Source organism: Topomyia yanbarensis, chromosome 2 (assembly GCF_030247195.1).
Source record: "Topomyia yanbarensis strain Yona2022 chromosome 2, ASM3024719v1, whole genome shotgun sequence".
Taxonomy (NCBI): domain Eukaryota; kingdom Metazoa; phylum Arthropoda; class Insecta; order Diptera; family Culicidae; genus Topomyia; species Topomyia yanbarensis.
This window is the reverse complement of record NC_080671.1, coordinates 196922180-196939825: the sequence shown is the minus strand read 5'-3', so window position 1 is coordinate 196939825 and position 17646 is coordinate 196922180. Positions and strand designations below refer to the sequence as shown.

At 38.9% G+C, this 17646-nt stretch overlaps 1 protein-coding gene across 5 annotated transcripts in view; it reads left to right on the top strand.

Annotated features, from left to right (window-relative positions):
* The first annotated feature begins 753 nt into the window (after window positions 1–753).
* The window catches only part of LOC131682572 (semaphorin-1A), a 531458-nt gene continuing 514565 nt past the window's right edge, over window positions 754–17646 (top strand). For 3 of the 5 annotated variants that reach the window (XM_058964157.1, XM_058964152.1, XM_058964153.1), the window contains exon 1: window positions 754–2162. The gene's annotated coding sequence lies outside the window, so the exon portion shown is untranslated. The remainder of the gene's footprint in view (window positions 2163–17646) is intronic. The other 2 variants (XM_058964155.1, XM_058964154.1) reach the window with 2 other exon arrangements.

The window sequence follows — 17646 nt, the reverse complement described above, 5'->3', positions numbered from 1 at the left end:
ACGTTTTCTCCTACGAATCAGTATGTACTCTTTTGCGGGATTTTCAGCCGAAACATTAGTTATTTTGCAGCTCTTTTAGGCGCGAAAATATCATTGTATATTATACCGTGAAAATTGAGATCGAATGTTTCTTTGTTGCGAAAAGTTAAACGTGAAGTCATCTCCTTGCTTTTCTATATGAAATATTCTGTTCACGAATAGGAAAATTTCAAGGGCCTCAGTTATATGATTACATATACTCTCCTAGTTTGTATAACAAATTTCTCGTGTAAAGCGAACACTTTTGGTTCAAATTCATACATATCGTTTGGGTATTTAAGTGAACTGTCAAATTATATCGTTTAACTGTTTGCTTTGTCAGTTACTACTACAAACGAAACAGTACGTCGAGAGAAATTACAGAGAGAGAGAGAGGCAAAGGCAAAAGCATCAAAACACGCAAACTCTTGCGGCAGCAAGCACGGAAAGCATCAACAAAAAAGAACTATCGACTAACGGGACTGAACATAAGAATGAGCGAGAACGTAACCAAGGGAGGGTGAGAGAACTGTCAGAATTCATTATAGATGAATGAAATGAGCATAACTACCGGGGTAGAGAGCGATCGAACGCATGTTGTATGTTATGCTGTTTGATGTCCGCTAGGGAAGAGAGCATAAAATTATTGATTTTCCCGAAAGCGCAACATCGGGAGAGCGAGCAGGCCTGGTCTGGTCCGTCTCTAGCACGGCAAGCCGTAGCGGTAGACGAGATATCAGAATCCCAACGCCATATAGTGAGAGAGAAGCATCATCCGAAGTACAATGTTATTGCGCTCCTCGCCTTCATCGTCGTCGTCGTCGTCTTGTACTGCGGATTTTGTGTGATATTCAAAATGTCTACCCGTGCGGAGGACTGACCGAGGGAACGGAAAATATCCAGCCATTCCGCAGCCGGTTGATTGCGTTGGCCAGACTGATTTCGGTGCGTTCAGTTCTAGTCGGGTTTCGCAAACAGCACGAATCGATTTCGCCGCGTCCTCCGTTTGTGTCCGTCGCAATCGTGGTCTCCGTTTTTAGTGTGTTCGGTGGATTTTTAGGTTTTTCTGTGTGTTCCGTGTGAAGTTTGTCCAGAAGCTAGATCCTGGGTTGACTGGAAAAATTCTGGTACCCCCGTGCATAGAACGTCCGCTGTGCACCATCGAAGAAAACCATTTTCAAATCAAAATTTGGAAAGTGACAAGAAAGAGCCACCAAAAAAGGGGTGCGAAAATGGAAAACCCTTCAGGCAGAGCCTATTTTTCACCGGAGATTGCGTAAAAATAGCTTCCTCTGCTTCGTGTGGTAACGATTTCCGGTCCGGCGAAGAGGTTTTTAATTTAGGAAAATCGCATTTTTCCATCTTCGGCGAATCGATCGCATTTGCTTGAGAGTTCGGGGTCCGGTTGAATCTGTACCAGTTTGCTTAGAATCCTGATTTGCATGAAAAGCATAATCGGTCCCAGCCTGAAGTGTGATACCAGCCAGTGCCAGAATGGCCTAGTGCAGTGGATAGTCGAATTAGAATTCCCACAGAATCCCATCCAGTCAGTGCACTCTCTAGTAAGTGGAAAGAATGTAAATATCGAAGAGAAGAAAAAACAAGAAAATCAATATTTACTACGGTAGAGCAAAAAAGAGGGTCTGTGCGCGTGTGTGTGTAGGTTTGTTAGTCGAGCAGCCACAGAAAGCAGAGAGATCAAAAGTGGAAAGTGTGAGAGATAACAAAACAGAATAGATTGTGCGGTGAAAGAAGCCCTCGGAAAAAGATAAGGTAGTTTGATTGTTAGGCGAAGAGGAGGAAAGGAAGGAAAGAATGCGACAAAAATTCTGTGATTAATGATAGTGAAAGCCCATGTTGGGAGCAGCAGCTCAAACGAAGTAAGCTGATTCCGAGAGCCCGACGAAGGGCAAATTTGTTGAAAAAAAGTGAATGTGATCGAAGGTAATTAATGCCTTGCTGTATTTTCGAATTTTGTGTGTGATTGAGTTACAGGAAAGCTCACTGCTCACGGGCTAGCTGAGGAAGTACTTAGCAGAAGAGTTACTATTCTTCCTGATTTTTTGGAACCGTTAACAAGTGTTTCTGGTAAAGTTGCATCTACGAAAGTTTGTTGATTTATTGTCCAGCACCAGGTCGAGAAGGTAAACGATTGATTATAGATTTTTCTGTGGAAATTGTTATTTCATATTTGTTTTTCTATAGCTTTATTGAATTGTAATCATCCCACCCCCACTCATAAAAAGTTTAATTCGATGATAGACACAGGAAGTTCGTAACATTTGAATAATATTTTTCTAAATTTTCATAGCAAAATATTGGGAATTGAATCTTTACAGTCTCCTTTCTAAATACAACTGTTAAAGGAGATGTTTAGAAAGAGTTGCTGTAGTCCTGGGGGTATATCTTTTTTGGTTCTATGATTTTTGTAATATGTAATTTATTAATATAACAAAAACTTGAAGGATTGGTCTTTTGTCAGGACAAGGAAATACAATTCGAGACATTTGAAAGCCAAAAGAACCTATTTATTGTATGATTTATTTGAAAAAATCTTCTATTTTATTATAAGATTCATAAATGATGGAATTGAATAGAGATGACGTAAAATTCTACTATCCAAAAAATTTCCGTTAACTGAACATTCTTAAAAACATGGAAAAACCTGTAATTCTCAAAGAATTTTTCCTACTCTCAGGGAACTTTCGATTAATAATAAAAAATACTCAACGACATCAAACATGGCACTTTTTTCTACTATCAGTGTGAGTAAATTAAACTTTCATTGGGATGCTGAAATTGATATTTGAAAACAAAACAAGTATTCAATTGGATGTGTTGCCAAAGAAACATAAATAAAAAAAAATATTTAATGTCCCAATTCACAAAAATAAATTTTCCGGTTCGCGGATTTATGTCGTAAAACCGTTTTTTTTGTTATGGTAGTTATTGCTTTTCAACCACTAGATACAGTCGTAGCTAGTTGAACAGTATTTATGACAAGATGAGGAAGCACTCTCTGCTATTTATCTCATCATGTTGTCAAACAGGAAAAAATCACAACCAAGATTAGTGTCAGGTCCACGCAAGCGTCGAATTGACGCTAGCTCCAAAAAACTAATACACTATTTGTGTTTTTGAGCAAACTTCTAGTCCTGTGTGATATCCCATAAGAAAAGTGAAGAAAAAATTGTGCTAACCTTACATTTTTCTCCATGCGAAACTGATTTCGTTGAAATTTTAATAACTTCCCTACTAAAGCTGGATTTATTCGCAGCCTTTGACAAAGTTGTAAGCAATAAACTTATTCTCTTTATTTTGTATTTGTAGTGATAAACTAATGTATACCATGCGGCCTAGCGGTGAAATTGTGAGCTAAATTGTTGAAAAATTCCATGCAAACTTCAAGTACATTGTTCCGGTAGCAAGACTTGTCCGATTTGGTTGAAATTTGGAATAGATGTTGCTGGTGAGATTGATTTCTGCTCTGGGCGTTAACTATTTCTAGCTCATGTTATTGATCGTTTTGAAAAACTTCTGTGCATCTTTCCCCGCCAAGTTTGGTTTCAATAAAATTACAGAAATATTTTTCTATATCTCAACATGTTGCACACATAGAGCTCTCACGTCTACAACAAACCTGTGCCTAATATCATTCTCAAAAACTTTACTGAAGACATGAACTCTCTAGCTGATATTTGTTGAAGAGTAGATGCTTCATAATTACTTCCAGGTGGATTAATCACCAAGGTTTTTTTTTTTCAAAATATGCGCTGTATTATGTTATAAAATTTCTCCGAGAATACCTAGCCTCCAAAGTTGGTAGTTTCAAAATTATATGATCTTGACTGTGAAAATTTAAATTAGTTATGGAATTTGCGTTTCGACTACGTCTCATCAGAATCTGACATTAACTTAGTGCTACGACTAAGCTACTAAGCTAAGAATAGATGTTCCTGGTGAGACTGGGAATCGTCTCAGTGGTGGGCCGGTTGGGTATTGAAAAATTGGTTTTTTTCTGGCTGGTCTAATGCTCAATCTCTTTTTTTGTAAAATTCGACTGTGTTTTCAAATATCAAAGTTATGGTGGGGAGGGGGGGGAAGGGTTTCAGCAAGAAAAAAATCACTTTTTCGTGAATTTTTTTCAAACTTCGAGTAAAGCGAATTGACCAAAAATTTTTTGTGTTATAATGTATCATTTCAATAACATTCTGTAATTTTTTCATGCGAAAATGTCCACAAGGGATGATGCTTTTTGTAGAACGTATCAGCAAAAAAAACGATTTGCGGTGTTACCTGTCATTCAACAACTATTTAACCGATTCTATTTGAAAAGTACCTAACCCCAAAGTTTATTTTATCTGAAGCTCATGCACCTTGAAAATTGTAAAGAAACAGAACTGTATTATAAGTATAAGGGATATTATTTTGCACAACTATGCTGAAAAAGCAGTTGGTCAAACAAGCTATTTGTCGATATGTTTATATAGTTCTTAATACTATTTTTAACTGTGCTAATTTGGGAACGTTTCAATAGAAATAACTTATTATGGTGATTGAGTCAATTATTGTTATATCAATATTAATAGTTTTATTGCTACAAGAATTAATGTTTGGAAAAGCATCCAATAGAAGGATGTAGAATTTTCAAAAATAACACTGTGCAACAAAATAAAAAAAATATTGTACTTTTCAAGTGATCTGTTTAAGGTTGTAGATCTGGTCAAATACAACACAAAACCATGTTTGATCAATTTAATATACCCATAAAATCTTCATTTATTGCAAAAAACTATTTTACAGAACTTTTGGCACTAAATTTTTTTTACACCGTCAATTTTTAGTTTCTTGAGTGTCCTAGAAAGCAGGAGAAATGACCTTTCGAACTGTATGCTATGATCGGTCAATGGGCGCAGTCTTTTAAACAGAACATGAGAGATCCCATTAAGCGGCACTAAGGATCGTTATACTTCAAAGGCTATTAAACTCGAGTTTGTGGCGCTTCTTGAAGATAGGGCATATGAGGCCATCCAATCCGAAGACATTTTATTTATCAGCCAAGATCATCCCGATCACTTAGTGGATTGCTTTGTATAGCCGGTCACTCCCGTCTGTCAGAAGTTGTGTCCTTCCTAACGGCCCCCGAATAGCTTTTCGCACTTCGCCTAGTATGGGTGTATTCAGAGCTTGTCATTATCCTCAATCTTCATCTATGTTTCTTCTCTACTCGCTTGTTCGTTCAATAGCAACGCAAAGTGCTCCTTCTACCTGGCAGTTACTCCTGTACGATTTGTTAACAGATTCTCGTTCTGGCCGTCAATTACTCGGCGCTACAGTAATTTTGCACTTTTCAAGTGACCTAGTATAGGTTGTAGATCTCGCTAAATGCAACACAAGACAATGTTGAATGTTGTATACCCTCAAAATCTTGCTTTGTGGCAACAAAACTATTTTTCGAGACTTTCCGCATTAAACAATCTTCTGCGCGGTCATTTTTAAACCGATTTTAAATTTGAGTGTTCTAGAGAGAAGAAGAAATGACCTTTCCAACGGTATGCTATGTTATGTTTTTTGTCAAAGATACTTTGCGGTTTTGGGTCAACAATATGAAAACAACTTTAATTTTGAGATTTTTTCACGAAAATTGTGAACATTACTTAACATTCTTCTAAAATAGTGTCTTTGTTTCAGTAAAATTTTAAAGAGAGTATTAAATTTCGCATCCAACGACCTATTTATCAAAAAATCGGTTGAAAATGGCAGAGTTATCAATTTTTTCCCAAATTAGGAACAATCTCGCATGAACTCTTAACGGGTTAGTGAGGTATTGTCTCGCACTATAAGATGCTATAATTATATCTTACGTTGTTTTTTCCAATTTCAAGCTCAAAGTTTACACACATACTTTTGAATGTATACGTAATCAAGCAAAATAATCTTTTTTTTGAATAAAATTTATGAGACTGTCCTCTAGACTGCCCAGAAAAATAATAAATTTTTGAAAGCTCAATCGGCCCATCCTTGAGTCGAATCCTAGTCCCACCAGGAGTACTTGCACCAAATTTGAAGCAAATCGGATAAGTCTAACTACCGGACCAATGTGCCTGAAATTTGTATTGGATTTCTCAACATTTTACATGGAGAAACCCACTAGTTCGTAATTTCGCCGCTAGGTGGCACTATATGCATCGTACTATCATTGTAAGTGAGTATAAGAAAGATAATTTAATTGTCTACAACTTTGTCGAAGACTGCTAGTCAATCCAGCTTTGTTAAAAGAAGTTAATAAACTTGTAACGAAGTGATGTCTGAGTCAGTTTTGCATGGGGCCTAGCAGGGCATCCCGATCAGAACGACATAACAGAAAGCTATCAAATTTATATCTTATGTTGATATTTATTACTCACCGTGTTATCTTTGTGATATCCTAATTAGCAAGGCAAGCAATTGCATATGGTTGTGTATTAGTACTCGAGTCCCGCGAACTATACATTTTTGTAAAATAATGGTAAGATTTAGCTGAATAGTATGTTTAGATGAATTGTAATAAATAGTACGAGTTATGTTTTGGTTAGAAAATTTTAGTTCCACCTGTGACCGTATAGAGGGCGCCAACACTAACTTTTTATAGAAGAGAGATAGAGTATCAAGATGTTCAGAAGAAATACTGAAAACTGCCTGTTCTATAACAACTGGAACTAAAATTTTCTAATCAAAACATGACTCGTATTATTTACTATAATTCTTCTGAACATACCATTGAGTCAAACCTAATGATTATTTCACAAATATGTTTAGTTCGTACGAATCGAGTACTGATACTCAACCATGTACTGTTAGGCCCCATGCAAAACTGGCTCAGACATCACTTCGTTTAAAGTTTAATAACTTCTTTTAACGAAGCCGGATTGACTAGCAGTCTTCGACAAAGTTGTACACAATTAAATTATCTTTCTTATATTCACTTACAGTGCTAATACAATGCATTTAGTGCCACCTAGCGGCGAAGATGCGAGCTAATGTGGTTTCCCCATGTAAATTGTTGAAAAATCCCATACAAATTTCAGGCACGTTGGTCCGGTAGCTAGACTTGTCCGATTTGCTTCAAATTTGGTGCAAGTACTCCTGGTGGGACTAGGAATCGACTAGTGGGGTGGGCCGATAGAGGTGGGCCGATAGAGGTAATTTTTGCCTTTCTCATATAGAAAGGTTATGCAATCACTCTGAAAAACGTCAACCTAATCTCGGCCCGGAGGGCCGAGTGTCATATCCCATTCGACTCAGTTCGTCGAGATCGGAAAAAGTCTGTATGTGTGTGTGTATGTATGTGTGTGTATGTGTGTGTATGTGTGTGTGTATGTATGTGCGTATGTGTCAAATAATGTCACTCATTTTTCTCAGAGATGGCTGGACCGATTTGCCCAAACTTAGTCTCAAATGAAAGGTGCAACCTTCCCATCGGCTGCTATTGAATTTTAGATCGATCGGAATTCTGGTTCCAGAATTACGGGTTTCAGAGCGCGGCCACACAGAAATTTCTCATATAAACTATAGGAAAAATTTAAAAAAAGAATTTTTATTTTTGATGCTAAATGTGTTCAAGGTGCATGAAACGTCCAGATTTGATGCAAACTCGAAAAAAAATTTGACGACGATTCACTTTTTTGAATTTTGGCACATTTTTGCCTTTCTCATACAGAAAGGTTATGCAATCACTCTGAAAAACCTCAACCTAATCCCGGAGGGCCAAATTTTTTTTCGACTCGCATAAGGTTTCTGGATTTTAACAGGGGCTTAGTTGATGGTTTACGGAGAGGGGTTGCACCCCCCTCCCTCTACTGTTCACTCCCCTCCTTTAAAAATCTCCTTAAATCAGCCCTCAGACCACCACCCCATCCAGCCCTCATACCCCTCCCTTTCAACCCCATCATCTTTAAACCACCACTATATCACAAAGCATACCAATTTAAGCTGGAGAGTCGTTCGTTCATGGGACTTTCGTCCTCCTCACATACCCACCCCCGCATAACAAAATGAATTAGCAAGCAGATAACATTGATCTAATGCTGATTAGGCTAATGGAGTATGATATTTTTTTGTTTCAAGTGTTTCACCGTCGACACGTAGCTCATCAAGTTCGTGGCTGGCATTCCATTGTGTATAAGTGCAAAGTGTACTAAGAATGTAATGGACATTTCCACAAGTATGTTGAACATAAAAAGCCTCCGTGCCATAGTTTAGAGAAATGAGAAAGGCACAATTGCACCGCTAGGTGGATTAAAACAGGTTTTTTTCTATCACTCTACTGTCCCTTTAAAAGATCATGCGAGCAAGCTACTAATTTACAATTCATAACTCTGCCATTTTTCAACCGATTTGGATCATAAATAGGTCGTTGGATGCGGAATGAAATGTTCTTTCTAAATTTTTATTTGAATAAAGGTGCTGGCTAATAAAATATTTTCAATGAAAAAATCGCAAAATAATGGGTACTTTCATATTGTTGTCCCAAAACCGCATAGTAATTTTAACAAAAATACATAGCCTAGCATACCGTTGGAAAGATCATTTCTTCTTCTTTCCAAAACACTTAGAGAATTTAAAATATGTAGATAAATGATAGCGCAGAAAAATTATCGGTGCTGAAAATCCTGAAAAATGTTTTTTTTGCTATAAATCAAGAGTTTGAGGGTATATTAAATTGATCAAACGTGGTTTTGTGTTGTATTTGACGAGATCTACAACCTTTAATAGACCACATTAAAAGTGCATTCAATTTTTTGTATTTTGTAGCACCATGTTATGACCGGCGCACAGTGTTTCCAAATAGGCCAAAACGTGATCGAAATTGTTTTGACCACTAAATTGATTTTTGAGCTATAGTACCTTCTACAAAGGTTGTTTATAAAATATTTCCCATTTTATAAATGTTTTAGCTTGGTGATTCTCCTAAAACTGAGAAGCAAATTTTTTTTGATCATTTATGAAAATTAAAAAAAAACTGTTTTCAGCAAAGTTGTAGGGAATGTAGACATAAACAAGTTTGTTGATGAGACCTTGTATCTATCTAATTCATAATAATTTTAATTTTAATACACATTTGTGGAGTTTTTTATGATGTACCCCTGAAAATCACTTTTTTCAAAATAAATTTTCTTGAAGATTTTGTCCGGCATAAGAAAATACTCTATTTTTGTTGTTCAAGTTTATTTACATTTCTTTTATATCTAAGGAATCATCAAAAATTTTGGAATTGAAAATCCAACATTTTGGTATGAAAGAACATTTCAATCCGCGCTATTCCACAGACAGGAAGATTTAACATATATTATCTATTTTTTGCTGTTGGAAAAATGAATTAAACAAAACATAGCTACTACGCTAAGCCTTGGTGGCAACCACGAGCTTTTTTATGGCAACTTAAGTGTGTTATTTTTTCCTAATGAATCAGGAAATTAAAAAAAAAACATTCCACACGCAAAATAATCCTTGAAACATTAGCCTCTAGCAAAGATATGTTTTCACTCCTTGTGTTAATACTAAGAAGACATATTATTATTTTCAGAATGTGAAATTGACAATAAAAAATCGATGAATATGCGTTTAAAACTGCGCAAATTGTCATTGACTTATATGAATGGTACCCAATGCCGGCGTCGATCCATAAAATCCTAATTCACAACATGATTTTGGTTTTCCAAATCTAGGAATCTAGGATCAAAGACATTCAAAATTACAGAGAGGATCATACTCGAAGGTTCTCCAGGGTAGAACCCAATACAGATATAGTACACCGATTGCTGGCGACATCTGATCCCCCCATTTCATCAATCATATGATTTCCGCAAAAGCATAATGTCGGAGGATGCGAAGAACTTTTTGTTCGGAACGTATGACAACAAAGTCGCTGATAACGTCACAAGTGGAGACGAAGACATTTTATTATAATTTCAATCCAAACTAAAAGATATTAGATCTGAAAAATAGAATTGGTTTATTTCTAATGTTTAGTTCCTTTTTCTAAATGGTAAGCTATGTTAAATCTCCCCTACCCCCCCTCCGCCATGTAAAACATGCTTCATACTTCCTCCTTTTACCCTTGAATATGTGATGTAATTTTTGAATTGTCTAATAACAGAGTTTTATAGTCGTTTTTTGAACATATGCATGAAAGAGACAGCATGCGACAAATTGTTATCCCTGGATTTGATAGCGTTTGCCTTATAGATTTAAAAGAATATGGCTTTGTCTGCAGAAATTTGCTGATTGAAATGTTATTTCATACCAAAACTTTGCTTTTTTACACTAAACTATAAACATATACGAGATGGACGTAAACTTGCATAACAAAAATGGTGTATTTTCTCATACCGGACAAAATGTTAAAACATTTTGAAATTCTAAAAAAATTCCAAGAAAATTTATTTTGAAAATGTGATTTTCAGGGGTATATCATAGAGAACTCCTATTAAATGTCCTATGTCTATTAAAACCAACAGATAGATACATAGTCTCATAGTCATATTATCACGATTGAGGCTCTTTAATAACTCATTTTATGAATCATTTCACAATGAGTTTTATCGAATTTGACTACTATACAATCTAGCATGTCCGTTTCATTGGAAAGTTCAAAAGTTTAAAACGAGAACATAATATATACTTTCTCTGGATCATGGCATGGACGTACAATTTCGTAACATATGTATTTCTTGTATTATTAGGGCTACTCTCTTCAACAGAAGTTAGTTTATTAATTTTGACTATGTAATCAGTTGGCTCAACACCCAAGAAAATGGAATCAACACAAATATAACTTGGCCCCTCGAAACCGTATGGATATGGCATAACACAAACGGATGCTGGTTTTTCCACACGGCAGCAGCGTGGAGCAGCGAGCGCAAAGGTGAGATTTATGCCGAACAAGTCGCCGTTTTGGTGCAGCCAGAATAACAATGAACGTCTTTCCGCCACACCTGGCTACTGGGAAAAGAAGGAAACTGAGCGAGACTACACTTTCCATGCCTGTGTAGAGCGTTTCCGGTAAAGTTTTCCCCCGACTTCGGTCGATAGAATTCAGCTAACATCAGCGTTATCATCCCGACAAGACTATTTGAACAACATGCTGTTGTGAGAGAAGGTAGGGCGGACTGAAACCTAGTCCGGGCTTAACGGTATGATGGGATGATTATTGAAGCAATATACTTAAGACTAAATTAATGTATTAGTATCTGGTTTTAATTTACGATAATTTGGCTTTGGCTTGCTGTGCTTGAATCGGCTTTTCCGTTGAGTAACCAACCCAGTATGGATTTCGACCTTTCAGGTGCTTCTTTGCTGAGGGCTTGTTTCGAGGGGAAAATCTAATTAGCTTCTTGAACAGTTGAGAAGCTTAAGTTAAATTTAGGGCTTAATAGTTCAGTAGATATAGTGATGTTATGTCAGAACAATAGCATCGAATTATTGATAAGCCAACGAAGAAAATGTACCTACAGTAACTATTATAATTTATCAAATAAGTTAACTAGACTGACGTTTTAGTCCCAGATTAATTGGCTATGTACGTTGTGCTCCACCGCTGTGATCCGATACTGCGTTCGATGCACCAATAAGCCATTTCAAACAAACTGTGACTTATTGTAGATCAATATCAACGGCTGCTGCATCCCACAAACCATTGTGTCCAACATGCCCAGCAAGCCATTATCATGCAAATTCATATCATTTGAATGCTTCAATGCTTTCATTTTGCATAATAGCTCAACCTCCGGCCGCGCATATATTGTACAAAAGATCTCCCCGAAATTTATTGTTCCGTAAACCCGCCCGTCGTGGGTTCTAATGTATTTTTTTTTGTCGTTGGCACCGGTAAGTCCTGCCAAACGAGAGAGAGAGAAGAAAAAGCATCGTCACCGGCCGGTTCCTTCTTGCGTCGTAAATTATCCTTATATACGAATGGAACACATCGGACCTAACGGAATGGGTCCCGCGAGAGACAATTCGAATGAAATGTCCAATTTGACAGACACTCCGTTTCACCTGAGCGGAAGAATTTGCTGGAAGGACATTCGGTACAGTTTCATTGTTTTCGTGAAAACTTTTTCAATATATGTTTGACATTCGGTAAGGTTTCGCCATTTGATTCCCCAGTGCAGTGCGCGGATCCGTAGGAAGAATTGTTGTGGATATATCGTTTCTGTTGAATTCAGAAGAGCTGGATATAAATAATGCTGTTGACAGGGGCTTGGAGAAATCAATTAAATGATTTGAGTTTGATGTGGTATTACAATGATATAGTTCGGAATTAAACATTGGTTAAATCTAAAGTTTGCATGTCATATATAAATCCATCACATTCTAACTTGGTAATCATGGATGTGTAATATAAGAATGAATTGGTCACTATTAACTCATACATTGAAAATGGCACAAAAGGTTGGGAAGATAAAGTTTTTAGCACATATGAGATTTTTATTCTAGGATTCTAGATTACTAACGACTAAACATCGAATTGAGTTTTCGGAATATTCACAGCTATAGACAGTAGAACATTTGGGGTCATTAAACATCCGGCAGTGGGGAAGCTCACTGGGAAAATTACAGCTTTCGGAGTGTTTGGATGGTCATTTTAAAAGTGGGGATATTAATCCTCATAGTAACTGGAACGCAAAGATAACCATTATTCAGTTTCAAAAATACGGATCCGTTAATTTTCATTTACCTAAATATTACCTATTAGAAAATGGTATTACTTCGTGAGGGGGCTCGTTATGCTTTCGTCGCACCATTTTCTTCTGCTCTATCTCGGAGCCTCACTTGGTCCATGATATGGCTCGTCCTTTGAGCTTTGATTTAGCTCTCGACTCTTCTCTTACTTTTTGCCTCCATCTATTACGTTGCCATGGTGATCTCGTCCTAGTGAGTTGTTTAGTTGCTGCTTCCATGAGCCATTAAGCTCCTGTTTCCGTGAGTCATTCAGCTCCCACCCTTATCACGATCTACTCGAAAAGTCTCCGGCGGTGAACTCACCTTACTCTGACTGAGAGTTCCCCGACGAAGGAATTTCTCCTGACACCGATACCCGCTTCCTTGAGCCATTTAGCTTCCAGTTTGATCCAGATCTACTTGGATATCATCTGGCGGTGAACTACCCTACTCTGTTTAAAAGTATCCTGGCAGCGGAATTTCTCTCGGTATCGATGCCTACTTCGAGAGCCAATTGGTTCCCATTTTTGTCACAATATAATCGGATAGTCCACGACGGTGAATCTACACAACTGTGAATGCCACAGCGGTATATTTCTCGCGAATCCGATGTTCGTTTACGTGAGCCATTTGGCTCCCCGCTCCATCCCGATCTACTCGATCTAGTCCCCGGCGTTCGAACAAACCTACTCAATGGGCCAGCAAATAGGTGCTGAGGTCTGTTTAGCAATTCCGGGTGGAGCTCGGTCCAGAAATAGTAATACGTATTTTCCCCGCATGTTTGATACCCAATTATTCAGGTCTGTAATGGTGCACACACTACACACACACACACACACGAAATAAAACACAAAGACCCAGAAGCTGGTGTTACTGCCAAAACCAGGGAAACTACCAGGAGATCTAGCATCGTATCGGCCTATATGCCTGCTGGATACACTTGGTAAACTTCTGGAACGGGTAATCCTCAACAGGCTGACGACCTACGCTGAAAGTGAGGCGGATTATCGCAGACACAGTTCAGGCTCTGGAGAGGGATATCGACGGCGGGCGCCATCCGCACAATCATCGCAAGCGCGGAGAAATCATCGAAGCAAAAGAGAAGTGGTAATCGCTACTGCACCGTGGTAACGATCAACGTGAAGAACGCATTCAACAGTGCAAACTGAGTGGCGATCGCCTTAGTGCTGCACAGCATGTGGGTTCTGGACTATCTGTGCAAGGTTCTGAAAAGTTACTTTCAGAACCGAGTACTAGTCTACGAAATGAGCAAGGGACTTAGATCGGTTAGAGTCACGGCGGTAGTACCTCAGGCCTCCATACTCGGCCCAACGCTCTGGAATATGATGTACAACGGAGTGTTAACACTCGTGGAAACCTGTATGGCTGACGTCAAGTTGCAGCTGGCTCACCACAAGATGCAGGTAATGCTGGTCAGCAACCGCAGAAAAATCCGTTTCGTGATCAGCGTCGGGCGACAATCCATTTCATCGATGCGTGCGCTGAATTAACTGGGTGTGATGGTCGACGATCGGTTAAATTACAACAGTCATGTCGACTATGTATGTGAGAAAGCTACGAGGACAACTAATGATCATGCCGAATAACGGAGAAGCAAGATACAGCACGAGACGTCTTCTGATGGGTGTCTCATACTCAATACTGAGCTGTAGCGTACCGACCTGGGCTGCTGCGCTGAACTCAACACGAAACCGGACGAAGTTGACAAGCACGTTTCGCCTAATGTCTATTTGTGTCGCGAGTGTGTACAGAACGATTTCGTCGGAGGCGGTATGCGTAATTGCCGCTATGATCCGCCTCTGTTGAGGACGTGAAATACTGCCAGCGGAGAAATGCGCGAAATGCAAGGAGACTGGTACAAGCGGACGCGTTGGCTAAGTGGCAGCAAGAGTGGGACAACGCAGAGAAAGGAAGGTGGATCCGACTCATCCCAAAAGTGTCTGCTTGGGTGCATAGGAAGTGTGTCTGCTTGCGTGCATAGGAAGCATGGAGAGGTGAACTTCCATTTGATGCAGTTTTTATCCAGGCACGGATGCTTCCGGAAGTACCTGCATCGGTTTGGACGCACTTCATCACCCCTTTGCCCGGAGTGTGTGTACGTGCAAGAGACACCGGGACAAGTGACTTGAATGTCTTAGGTTCGAAGAAGTTCGAAGGGGTATGCCTGATGTGACAGTTGACAATATCGTCGAACAGATGGTCGGTGTTAAGTGACAAAATATTGATTTCGAGAAAAACGGTTTTAAAGTTTGAAAGCTATCCTCGACGTTATAATTGGATTTTTTTGCCATAATTCTTGCTTATGGTTACATATTTCAAATCTGGCAAAAGTCGAATGTAGCTGAAGAAATTCTTTACCCAGTGTTATCATTATCTTATTTTTTGATGTTTTGCGACTTAGTCCGGTGTCGGATGTGCCTCTACAAGCATGTCTGAGACGGTGTCAACAGAGTGGTTACGAGCATACTTATAGCATCTTCGAGCTGCAGAGTAAGTGACGAAAAGACCAATAAAGTAGCGCCATCGGCTAGAAAGCCGCCGTGAAACCACAAATCGAGTTACGGGAGAAATTTCGCTACCGGGGAACTCTGCGCTGCGGTATCGATGGACATATATCAGCACCTACTGGCTGGCCCGTTGAGTAGGCTAGTTTCAACGCCGGGGACTAGATCGAGTAGATCGGGACGAAGTTGGGCGCTAAATGGCTCACGGAAACGAACATCAGTATCGGGAGAAATATACCGCCGGGGAATTCACAGTAGGGTAAATTCACAACCGTGAACTATCTGACTATATTGTGACGTTTATGGGAGCTCTCGGTATCGAGAGAAATTTTGCTGCCGGATAATATTCGAGTAAAGCTCGCTAAAGCTGGGAGCTAAATGGCTCCAAGAAGCGGGTATCGATGCCGGGAGTAATTCCTCCGTCGGGAAACTCTCAGTCAGAGTAGGGTGAATTCGCCGCCGGGGACTATCCGAGTAGATCTGGGAGCTAAATGACATACGAAAACAGGAGCTAAATGGCTCATGGAATCAGTTACTAAGCAACTCACTGGGACGAAATCACAATGACGATGTAATAGATGGAAACGAAAAGCAATAGAAGAGCCGAGAGTTAAATCAAAGCTCAAAGGACGAGCCATTTCATGGACCAAGTGATACTCCGAGATAGAGCAGAGGTGCAATGTAGTTCCGTGGGGAAGAAGGCGAAAATGAGTAAGGTGTGTTGAATAAATCATAATTTTCAGTAGTTTTCTTTCTTGAGAAGGGTGCACCAGAACTCTGGAAAGAATTTTTCCAGCATCCTGCTAAAGATACTATCGCAGTCCTGAGCAGCATATCATCCGAATCTTTCCACAATAATCTTGAGATGAACCTTAACAGAATCCTGAGACGAAATTCATCTGTCCAGAATTACGTAGAATTACGAGTAAGGATTCCATAGGATGCTGGTTTCCGGCAAAATGCTGAGAAGCATGTCATCAGAATCCTATGAGAATAAGAATTTTGGAGTGACGGAATTCGGTCAAATGTCATTTTTGTAAAGTTGGATTTTAATGTTTCGTGTTCCACTCGTCAGTAACTGACACCAACTTGCTGTCAGTTAGACTATGTATCAAAATTAACACCAAATTGGCGTCCGTTTGACACTAAATCCAAACAGGTCACGCAACATGTGTGAACGTTTAAAGCAACTGGCTGGTACCCAATTATGTCCCTGTTAACACAGAACCTCTGGGTCGCTGACTAGTATAGGGAAACGAACAAAACAGTTTGCGATATTAAAATTTCCTCCGACCAGAATGTTTCGAAATTTTCAATAGTAGTTCAAAATCCTAAATGGGCTATTTGGGTACCTATTGATAATTCAAAATTATAACCGATTTGAGCATTTTGAATGTTTTGGATTAAATTTTTAGAATCCTTGAAAAACAATCGTATGATTTCATTTGTTTCCCGAGAAGCTCGGAGGAATGTTCCAGTACCGGGATACTATTTATGAATCTTAATGGAATCCTAGCAGGGTATTTTCCGTAAGTGATCATTCCGAGGTCAAATCGTCATATAATCTCGTAACGATGAGGAACAGACTCCTGAGACAATTCGAAGAACTTTGATACCTTAGTATCAGTAGGATTTCTTTGAAATTTACGAATCTATACTAGTGCTACAAGTTGGAACTTACCTCGGGAAATCTCGGGAAACAGATTTTTCCGATCATTATTTGCAGCGGTTTACTTTTGATCAGACTAGATGACAGAAAAAAAAATTCAATATAGGACCCTACCTACAATGGTTCATGCCAAAGTATGTCGTTTTGCCTTTCTCATTTGTCCAAACTATGATTTAATCGCTAATAATTATGGTAATGTCTATTACATTGAACTTGGCACGTATATAAAAGTGCACGACTTCCACGAACCTGATGAGCAACATGTCGATACTAACACACTTGTAACAAAAAAATATAATATTTAGCTTAATCAGCATGCATTCAACGTTGTCTTGTTAACATATTTTGGTATGCGGGAAGGGTTATGGAAATGCGCGGTGTGAGATGGGGTTGTGATGTAAGGGGAAGGGAGGGGGAGGGGGAGAGGTTGATGGAAGTTCAACATCCAACCGCATATTATACCTTCCATTTAAGAAATGCAGAGGTGGGAAAATACCGGTTGAGTACCGGTACGGTAAACCAAATTTCCACAAGTGTTTATATTTCCTTTACATTGTGTGCGGTCTTATCGCTGGTTGTGTTTATACGAGACACGAAAACCAAACCGAGTTTCGTTTACACAGCACCGCGGTTTGGTTTTGATTTTCGTTTACCGGTGCACGAGTATGGGAAAGAAACACGAGAATAACGAAACCAAACTTCGGTTGTGTTGCGGTTGTGTATTCGGGT